The sequence below is a fragment of the Vanellus vanellus genome (assembly GCF_965231255.1).
Source record: "Vanellus vanellus genome assembly, chromosome: 2".
NCBI lineage: Eukaryota > Metazoa > Chordata > Aves > Charadriiformes > Charadriidae > Vanellus > Vanellus vanellus.
In genome coordinates, this window is record NC_138906.1 from 134,865,381 (window position 1) to 134,876,147 (window position 10,767).

The following is a 10,767-nucleotide window of genomic DNA, read 5'->3' on the forward strand; positions in this document are numbered from 1 at the left end:
CAGCCCTTTGGTAAGCATGCTGATTACAGTTGTTATGAGAGCTTAGAGACACACTTTAGCTTCACAAAACCATCGTGCTATACATACCTCAAGACACCCTTCACTGCACTGCAGAACTTCTCCCCTTTCAGCTTTTAATCTAAGAGTTCCCTCTCTGAATGTGTAGCACTGTACATAAATCTAAATTTGTTCCATCTTCCTGTTCTACTTCAAACACATTCCCAACGTCCTCTTTCCTTAAAAAGAAAATCCACATCCTTCTTGCTTCTCCCAGTCTCTTCTTGGCATTGATTGGAATAATTGCATTTCAAATAAAGGATTTTGAGTTTTATATATGATTCAATAACCAAGCAGTCTGCAGCCCACAATCTACCCATGGTACCTAAAAGTATCTCCAAAACTGCAGTTCTAGGTGCCCCATGGTTCCACCCCGGAGGTTCCACCTGGGCCTTCTGTAAGTCATCTGACCCTCCAAATTTTGACTGCATAGATAGGAGATTAAGCCACGCAGGAGAAACAGTGGGAGCATTTTCCAATAATCACTAAGTCTGGACAGTCAAGGGATGAGGATACACCACCACAGTTCAGACACAGCTAAAATTCTCCTCAATCAAGCTAAGAGATTATGAGATTTTTCTGTTCTAGCTATTTCATCTTTTCCCATCTTTTCCTCTCACTCTATTCTTTCTTGTGGAGCTCATTTCAAAAAAATATCTAGCACCCCAGCATCTCATCCCAACTCCATGGCAGCCTAAGAAAGGAACGGACTTGATGCTAGCAAGAAAATAAAATACAGAAAATCTCCACTATTTTATCAGACCTGCGTCTGAATGCAAATGCAGCTAGAAAGCAGGCAAACTATTTTATGCAAAGCTGCAAATGTGGTATGTGACTGGGATTAGGTCCTAAAGAAAGAAATATTCTTGGCAGACAAGGAATAGAGCAGGTTATAGAGATCATACTGACAAAATACTGAGATGCCAGTAGGTTAGCATAAAAGTACCCCTCTCTAATCTATTCAGAGGAAAACTTCAAGCATTTCTAATATAAGTATTAGGAAAGAAAACCTAAATAGTGAGGATATCATTATGTTAAACCTGAATTTACTGTATAGGCTTAAATCATATTTCCGCTGACTCTCTGAAGGCAAATTTTTATTGAGTATGGAAAAAACTAAATCAAAAGTTGAGTGAAATTTGTTTGGACCATTTTTTGATCTGTAGAAACCCATGTCCATTCTTCTATCTTAAAGCCAGAAATGGGGGGCGGGGGGAATTAGACTATATTGTGTTACGGGCATTGGGTTGGGTGGTTTTTTTAAAGGTTTCAGAGTACCCCACAGGCCTCAATTACCTGCATAAGCAAATGGTGAAAGTGCCTACAAAAAAATTCATTACTTATCTGTGGTGACAGCAAGCCAGTTTCCAGGCCCTGGACTTCTGAAAAGATTTTGCATACTTAACTCTCTAAACTGTGGCTATCTCCAAATTAAATAACAACTTTTAATGGTTATATTTGAGACTGGTTGTTAATAAAGCTGACTCATTTTTAGCCTGTCAGCCAATAAACTTTCCCCCAGTAAAATAACTCAAATTACCTTTCAAACAGCACTTTTAGTACTTACAGGTTTTCATTCAAGCACTGAAATACCAGCAGACTTAATCTATGGGCACCACAGAATCCACAACTGAAATTACCTTCATAAATGGGCACTGAATTTTCAAATCAGTTTTATGTAAGCTGCCACCTTTCAATATTTCAGCACTATTTGCTCCTCAGTCGTACCCTGAAATGATACCAGAATCGCAAAATGTAAAGTTACTTTCTCTTCATCAATTCATGCTAAAAACACTAATCAAAACCTTAACTGTATCTTGCAAGAAACACAGAGGTTTTTGACTCATATTTTTGTTCTACCCCAGAACAAAAAATGGAAACTTTGACATTGTCACTGAAAGCCCACAGATCAGGCATAAAAGGCCAATTAATAAAGGTCAATTAATGCCCTTCCTTCAAAGGCTTACTTGGCTGTTGGCTGGGGTTGGAAGGCACTGAGCCTATTCTTTTGCCCTCATGGATTACCTGAGGGGACATGGCCCTCACTCGGGTCCTGTAACTAGAAATCTGCAGCTTGTTGCCTCAACCAGAGGGAAGCACAGTCTGACTTCCAGCACAGACCTGGCATTTGAGCATTTTCCAATGCTTGCTTTTAAAACCAGACTGAGTTCTACTCAGTCCTCATAAAGCCATCATCTATAGATAACCAATATTATATACAAGAAGCCCTGATTGACCTGAAAATCAATCATAATAACCGAATATCTATGAAAACTTTATCTGCTTTATCCACAGCAGGACTTTTTATATTTTGTCATTATGTGTTAATAAAATTCTACTACTGAACAAGGCACTATGAGCCAATGAAGACTGAGAACCTGCTTTAATGGAAGTTTTGTGTACCTAAATGATTCAAAGTAGAACACTACATTTACAAAATTCTTTCTTTTCAGCTTTTTGGGAAAAAGTATTGCACAAACAAGAAAGCTACATACTCCCTGTGAAAATATAAAATCACTGCATTATTGGCTCATGGTAACTATTTTATCAGATGACTTTCACTATTTAGACACCCAAAGTTACTGATGCTTGACAGAGTGAAAAATAGGCACTAATAATCAGATAATGAGAAAAAACAGTCTGCAATTTTGTTAGCCAACAATAACAGAGGGCCCAGAGGGAACAAGAGTTTACTAAAAGCTGTTAACTTGGCTTAAAACTACAAACTGACTGTCTTAATGAGGATTTTATCTGGCATTAGTTGCTACAGGTGAACTAAGATGTAGTTAAACATGTATTTTCTTCTTCCTAATGAAGACACAACCACAAGGAACAAGGCCAGTGAGACAAAAATATTTGTTAATCACCAACGTGCCTTCAAGTGCATTAATCAGTATCTTTAAAAACATTTAATCATGTTGAACTACTATAACTATAAAATACATCTTATTTGCAGAACTAAAGACAAACCAAACATGAACAGCACCAAAAGGAATAAATTTTTAAATTATAATAAATAAGCGTGATTTGTGTTGTTATTTCTCACTCTCCATCCTCATGTTTGCTACAGATTATCATCTTTCCCACACTGGAAATCAGCACAGCGACAATTTATTGCTAATCTCTACTAAATTACCATTTAGGTATTCCTACTGCAAAAAATTCAGGTTGAGTTATGTTATCACTCACTGTTATTTAAACTACTAATGAAACTATGTGTTTAGTTCACAAAAGAAATCTATTTTTATGATTTGCTCTTATGTTACAGTTTTCAGATGGGAATTTGCAGTTATTCTTCATAACCTCTTCCCATGTCAATTTGTTTCTACTAGATGGCAAGAAATAAGCTGTCGACTACGAAGTGTCAGTACCGTATCCATACCCATGCTATTAAAGTTAAAAAAGCTTCTTAAGAGATTATTACAACTTAGTGAATTCATTAAGGAAAAGGGTTCAAAGTGAACTTTAGTCTGATTAGACTCTGGAAAATCCACAGTGAAAAGAGCAGGAAATGTTTCTACCTTATTAAACACTAAGGCATCCAACCACAAAACACAGATCCATAAAGTAGAAATCATTACTCAGCCACTCAAGGAACTGCCTGTATTTACCACCTTTTCCATTTTAATGTTTTACTGTTGTTGGTTTAATGACTTAATTAAAATATATAAAGAATCAGGTATAATTGTAGCAAAAAGAAAAGAACTGCCTTCCATTCTCCAATCCCTCACCAGGATGCTACATGACAGAAACATCTTGTATTTGTGACTCATCTTCCAGTGACAAGTCTGATGACCACTTGAGCAAGTGGCTCCACATACACACACACACACACACACCCCCCCATACACGCAGCACACAGGGAGTATGGCACTGTCTTAGCACAGCAGTCTGCAAACCAAAACCCTGCTATACCTGGACTACGTGTTACAATATACCTGCAATCTAAAGAGATTTTTCAGTTCACTAAGGCACAGCAGAAAGGAGGACCTCGCAGTTCCCACTGCTCTAATTCATAGTTGAGCCAAAAGAAGCTATATACCAGAACGTCATTTCCTATGCACACAGAAAAATGGAAGTGTTAACACCTGCACAACGCTGTGATTGCTATGAGGCTTATTAACCTGGCAGTAAATTAAAGCATACATAGACTAGAATAATTTCATTCTGGCATGAAATGTTACATCTCCAAAACAAGAAGTTTCTTATGGCAGCAACAGTAGAACCACTCCTTCAATTGTGACCCACTCTTGCTTCCCTGGTCCCTCCCTTCTCATGAGGACCATACAAGCAAGCCCTGTTTAAGCCCTTCAAGCAAGTTCTACAAGTATGTTTACCTGAGTAAGAACTGGAGAAAAGTGCTAACTTTTCTATGAAATATTTCAAAACTAAATTGAAAGTTACCTGCCTTTCTGGGGAAGGACAAAATAAGATTCCCGGTAATCAAAAGGAATAAAGAGCTTACTACATACAAAAAAAAAAAAATATTGTATAGTGTTAGATAGAATCATAGAATCACTGAGGTTGGAAGGGACCTTTAAGATCATCAAGTCCAACCATTAACCTACCCTGACAAAACCACTTCTAAACCATGTCCCCAAGTACCACATCTACCCTTTTTTTAAACACCTCCAGGGATGGCAAATCCATCACCTCCCTGAGCAGCCTATTCCAATGTTTAATAACCCTTTCAATGAAAAAAAATTCCCTAATATCCAATCTAAACTTCGTCTGACAGAACTTGTACCTGTTTCCTCTCGTCCTATCACTTGCCACCAGGGAGAAGAGATAGTAACAGAAAAGAGTAGCTACTCTTTTTCATGTCTGAGCCCTCATTCTCACCCATGAAAATGAACAAAGAAAAAACAAATTTATGGAGGCATCACTGCATAAATATGCGGCTATCTCTGCTTTCTGTAAGAAAAGTTTCACTTCAGTATTTCCCCACAGTTAACAATGAAAGTGATTTTTGGATAATCAGCATGTCTTGTTCTCCTTGGAATTTCTAATCATGATTTCTGCAGAATTAAATCACAGGGACTGTCAGCAATGTATCCAGAGCTCTGAATGAATAAAATTGTAATTCCAGGGGTGTATTAATGTTGCAAATTAATTTGACATTCATTGTGATATGTCAGATCAGGGCAAACTACTTCATTATCGTGCATATGTTCAGAGGTATTGCCTGTCACAATAGCTATTTAAAACAGTGTTAGAAGTCTAATGAAGTCTACCAACCTCCCACTTGTTTAAAATTTAAACAACAGTACATGATTCCCCTTTCATTTGGAAGCTTGGGTTGATAACAGTACCAGATTCAGTTTCACCCACTCAGCTCAATCTCAAATGTCTGGTTTTTGGATATTAACTACAACTCATCTTCTCTGTCACTTTTACAGATATGCAGGAAAGTATTTCTCTTTTAATATTTTCACAATATTTAAAGTTGTTGCAACTCCATTCTCTTTCTCCCAGTCTGCTAAACACATACAATGTTCAGCTAATCAGTAGAGCCAGAGAATCATATTTCTGAGGCCTTATTTTCACACTGGGAACAGTTTCAAAGCAGTTAGTTCCTAGTGCCTGGCACACAAAGCAAAATAAACCAACCCATAAATAAATTATTACTTCTAAACAAGCAAAGTTTCCAAGAGGTCTCTAAGAATCATTTCATGGAAATATAGTTACATAAGCTGAAACTGTGTATCATCTCAGGGATAATTCCACAGAAAACAGTGCCAAGTGTCAGTCATTACTCAGTATACCAGAGATATCAGTATCTGGCCAGTGACTCAAGGACTCATTCTGCATATCTTTATCAGGCAATCTTCATTTACATAAAATGTAATCCATAAAGATTATTTAAATTCATTAAAGCATGTAAACACCATGGATTTGTTTAATTGATTTAAGTGCCTTGATCTTAGCCAAGGAGAATTCCATGTAACTTCATCAGGAGTTTGGCGTATGGGCTGTAAGAGCATGTCCCTGGTTAAAACAAGAGACATCAAGTAAAGTCAAAATGTGAGAACTGTTTGCTTCTGGTAGCAAGATGGACTACGCTCAGTGCTATACAGCATGCCAAGTTACTGTTCTTCTTGCTAAGGGGAGTCTCACGTACTGTGGTAAAACATTGGTTTGACACTCAGTGATGCAAATGTGCCAATGGCTGGTGATAATGTAGTCAGCTACATTACCTTTAACTCTATCTGAGTCTCCTATGCAGCTCTTCAGCCAGGGCAGAATAAAATGCCTATCAATTCCTTTTCCGTGTGTGAATTAATCTCAGCAAAGGGGAGGAGACTCTGCTGAGTTCATTATATTGAATACTATAATACATTTGACTCTAAAACTGCATTATGTTAACTGAGAATAATGCAATCTTTATTCTTTCACACATATATTAGCTTAATGAGACATTAAAATGCTTTGTATTTAAAGCATACAATGAGGAGATCTATAGTTGAAGCTGCAGAAATCATCCAAGTATCTTCCAAGTGCTAGTAGCACTCTCAACAGGAGAAATCTAGCCTTTCATTTATTTTTAAATTCCCCTTTAATTCTATTCCATAAAATGCATTTATTTATGAAGAGGGCAGGATAAATCTGTAATACTGAATCAAATAATCTAAGTTAGGAAAGGCAATACAGGAACACGTGTGTTGCATAACGCCCTGCTCCTAATCAGGTCCCAGGAAATTCCACTTGTTTTCTCTTACACTTTCTCTAGTTAATTAATCAGAAACATCTTCCTTTCCCACTGATCAGAGTTCCATAAGGAATCTGTTCCCTTGGAACCAACAGTATGCATCCACAAAGGGGCCATGTGCTTGTGCAGTGACCTCCAGATTTCCCAAACAGGCTCTCATACAGAAACGTTGGATTTAGACCTCACAATGGGAATTCCCCAGCACTTAGGTGGCCTGTGACTGCAGACAAGGGAGTCATTGGTTCAGCCTTGCTTGTCCCTTTTGCCTGCAAAGCCCAAACCTTTTGAAACCACAGCAGATGAATGCCCAGAGGATCAAGAAAAGACAGAACACAGTTGCAGAGCTGTAACTATTGCCTATTGCAGACCAACCTCACCCATTGTATTTTTGTCCTCTCAGAAATTTACTGCATCTAATTGCTTCTGTATGATTGGCTCAGGAACAATATCCATAAATCTGTGAAACATCGATGTGAAATTATGTTTGCATAGTCTTGGCATACTGATAAATAGAATACTTCACTGAATGGAAAGTTACTGACAGTAATTTCTAGACAGATGTGATTTTCCAAGATTTTTGACAGTATTCTATCAGAATTCTGATCCTTTATTTCTATATATGTTGAATAACTTCAGTAATATTCTTTTAACAGAACTTCTGACGCTGTTACTTTGATTTTTCCATCATTCTATATTGCATAACTATTACCATTGAACTAATTTAATAAAGTATATTACAGTAGAGCAGCATTTTGGCTGATTAAATGTGTATCAACACTACTAAACCATCTCTTTCACCTTTGTTCAAAAGTAACTGCATATAATATTATATAACTGCTACTATACCTAAATGTATGTTTCATGGTTGTGAGGATTTTAATATAGTTCATTCTAAAGTCTACTGGTTCAATCAGTCTCATGGCTCAGCACTGCTAATAAGATAAAAAAGAAAACCTATGCTATAACACTCAAGAGAAATTACAGTTTGTGAGCCAAGAAGCAGCTTTGCCATGCAACAAAAGACTGTAGTACAACACACCTGAAAAAACTCAGCAGCTTTGAAAGTGTATCTTTTAGGCAGAAAAGACAGCTAAAGGGATAAAGTGGACTAACACCACAAAAACTTCAGTAAGTGAAGGGGACCTTGGAATTTTCAGTGGAGGACTTCTTTTTTCCACCTCATTAGCTTCTCTGGTAAGTATTTTTAATAGGACTTGATTCTGGTCAAAGTTAAGATGAAAATACCAATTCACACAGGGATCTAAAAGGAATGCCTTCAGAACAAGGCAACTGCTGTATTTTTCTATTATTTGTGGGAAAAAGAATGGAGAATGTTTTGGGAGGACTCTAAAACTGCTTTAGTGCTAGAATGTATTCCAAAACACTGCATTTGGGACAACAGTGAAAAATATCAATTAATGAGGCAAACAGTAGTAAGAAATGCCACAGGTTCTCAACTTATTTTCCAATAAATAAATAAAAAAATTTTTGAAGTACTTAATCTTGCACTGTTGCAGTTTACAGACTTTGACCAACCAACCTGTCACGCCAGCTCAAGAACCTCTGCATTCCAGCAAGGAATACTGTCAGGCCCATTTAAAATAAAGTTCAGGCTACCCATGACCTGTATCCATATCCTTCCTTTCCCCATATTTGTTTCCTTTTAAAATTCAGAAAACAATTGTAGAAAATGCACTTACGTAACGTTAATTCACACACACACAGAGCACATGTATAGAACACATCTATACACATATATACACGGTCAGCCACACAGATCATAGACACTCAGAAAACTCACACAAACAGATAGCACCAATGGCCTCATCCTGCTCCCCTCTGGCTAAGCAGGATGGAGGTCCACAGCACTCAGGCACACACACACAAGCCCTCTCCCATATATAAGGCATTAGAAACTAATTTAATAAGCAGATAAGACAGACTGCACTGATCCAGCAGAGACAACCATACCTACCAGCCAACTATTTTCATGCAACCTTTTTATCCCCTTGCCCCTCTATTTTCTCACACTTGTCCCTCCTCCCTATCACCTAAATCCCTCCTTTTTCCTGCCTTTGTTTCCTCCCATATGTCATGTGCAACCCCAAAATGCTATTCCCCTGCATCCCATCATGTCTCTCACCCCTCAGCAGCACCTGAAAGGTGATCCGAAAAGTTGCTCCCCATGACTGATGGTGATGGGTTTCATGCCTTGACATGGAGTGGGGGGTTGCCGAGAGTCTCCTGGGGCAGCCCTGGGAATAGCCCAGATACAGTGTTTGTTTCCAGGAGTCTGCAGTTTGGGTTCCGGCCTCCCATAGTGTCCTGTGCTCCTCTGGGCTTGTGGAGATGGGCCTGTGAGTATCCAGGGCAGGGGATTATTTGAGGTCTCCCTGCCCCGTGACTGTCTGTCAATGCTCCTTTGTAGGTGTGCAGACAAGCTGTTACACATAACACAGAGTACCTTAACAGAGGGCGCAGACTGCAATAGAGTTTGAAAAGTGCAATAAATTTGTACTTTCCTAGATGAAAAGTTAATTGCATTTGAAGCAGCTTCACACATTGTCTTCAGATTAAAGAGACTGTTTTAAAACACTGTCCTCTGATGCTGCTCACAAGGCAGGCTGAAAGGTACTGTTGTAAGGTGCACAGGTATCTTGGACTTCCCAGGTTTTAGGGGTGGAGATAATTTAAATACAAAAAAAATCACCCATAAAGAAAGATGATAACTAAAGGAAAGCCAGACAACACTCAAGTGTTTGTCACAGAATATAGTGCAGAGACACTGCCCTGCTTTGGGGTATTTGCTGAGGCTTAACAGGTCAAAGCAACTGCTGTGGTTTCCCAAAGTACATTTTCAAGAAACTGTCAAGTCTCTCTCCATTTGAACCACTGCAGTCAGAATCCTCTGGAGGCAAAGAGGCCTGAACAAGATTAATGCCAAAAAAAATCAACAGCTTGCAGGGTTGTTCCTGCTGTTGTTTGATCATGGTAATTTTGAGCTTTGATATACCTTCCTGCCACAGTTTCTACTACAAAACCCCCCAAACTCATGCCCAGTTAAAGATTAATGCATTATGATCTCATTTTTTCTGTCTAACTGGTTCATGTCATCACTTATACTAACTCTAACACTTTGAGAATTTTGATTTCTGAGATTGTCAGCAGCCTGATAAAGCTTGTCACAGTTTGGGGCTTGCTGTTATCCTGAAGTACTGTCAAGCAATACAGCAAATAACAGAAATTTACCCAGCCTAAAGAATTCACATCCTTGAAGTTGTTATTAGAGATACACATGCAAACATGCATCTTACTACAACATAAGCTTACAACTATTGCCAAACATTAAGTCTCTTTGAAAGTGCAAACTTAAATCTTATATTCTATTAATAAAGATGTCCAAATAGATGATCTTTTTTATCTTAAATTATGTATTTTCTGCTCTGCTTGACCTCAATTTATGCCCCAGCAACACTGTTGCAGGTAAATTTAATGTGACCACAGGAATCAAAGGCAGAGCCTATCAGTTCACTCTCTTTGCTCTTTGTTATCATACTGTTCATCCCAGGAGTAAAGTTAAGCTCACATTAAACCCTTTCACCATATCTACCAAAAGACTGTTTCACCCTTCATCAAGTCTCAGACAGGTAAACTGTTCTGACCTTCAGCATTTGCCATAAATTCATCTCATCATAGACTACCTTCTTTCTCCTTAGGTTAAACATTTAAAAATGTACAAAGGATTGCCTTCTCAGACAGACGCACTCCACACTCCAACTAATTCAGTCCCCCTTCACATTTCATCCTGGACTTCATTGCCAAGCCGAGGCTTCCACTTGTCATTGTCCAGGCTCCACGACACTGACATCTTCTCCCTCCTTCCCCCAGCAGCCTTCTCTCTCCAGAATCCACGTGAAAACATTCTTCTTATGGGACGCCCTTCACCTCACACATGCACCAAAACCTCTGTTTTGCCTTTCAGTCTCCCAGAAACTGTGGGA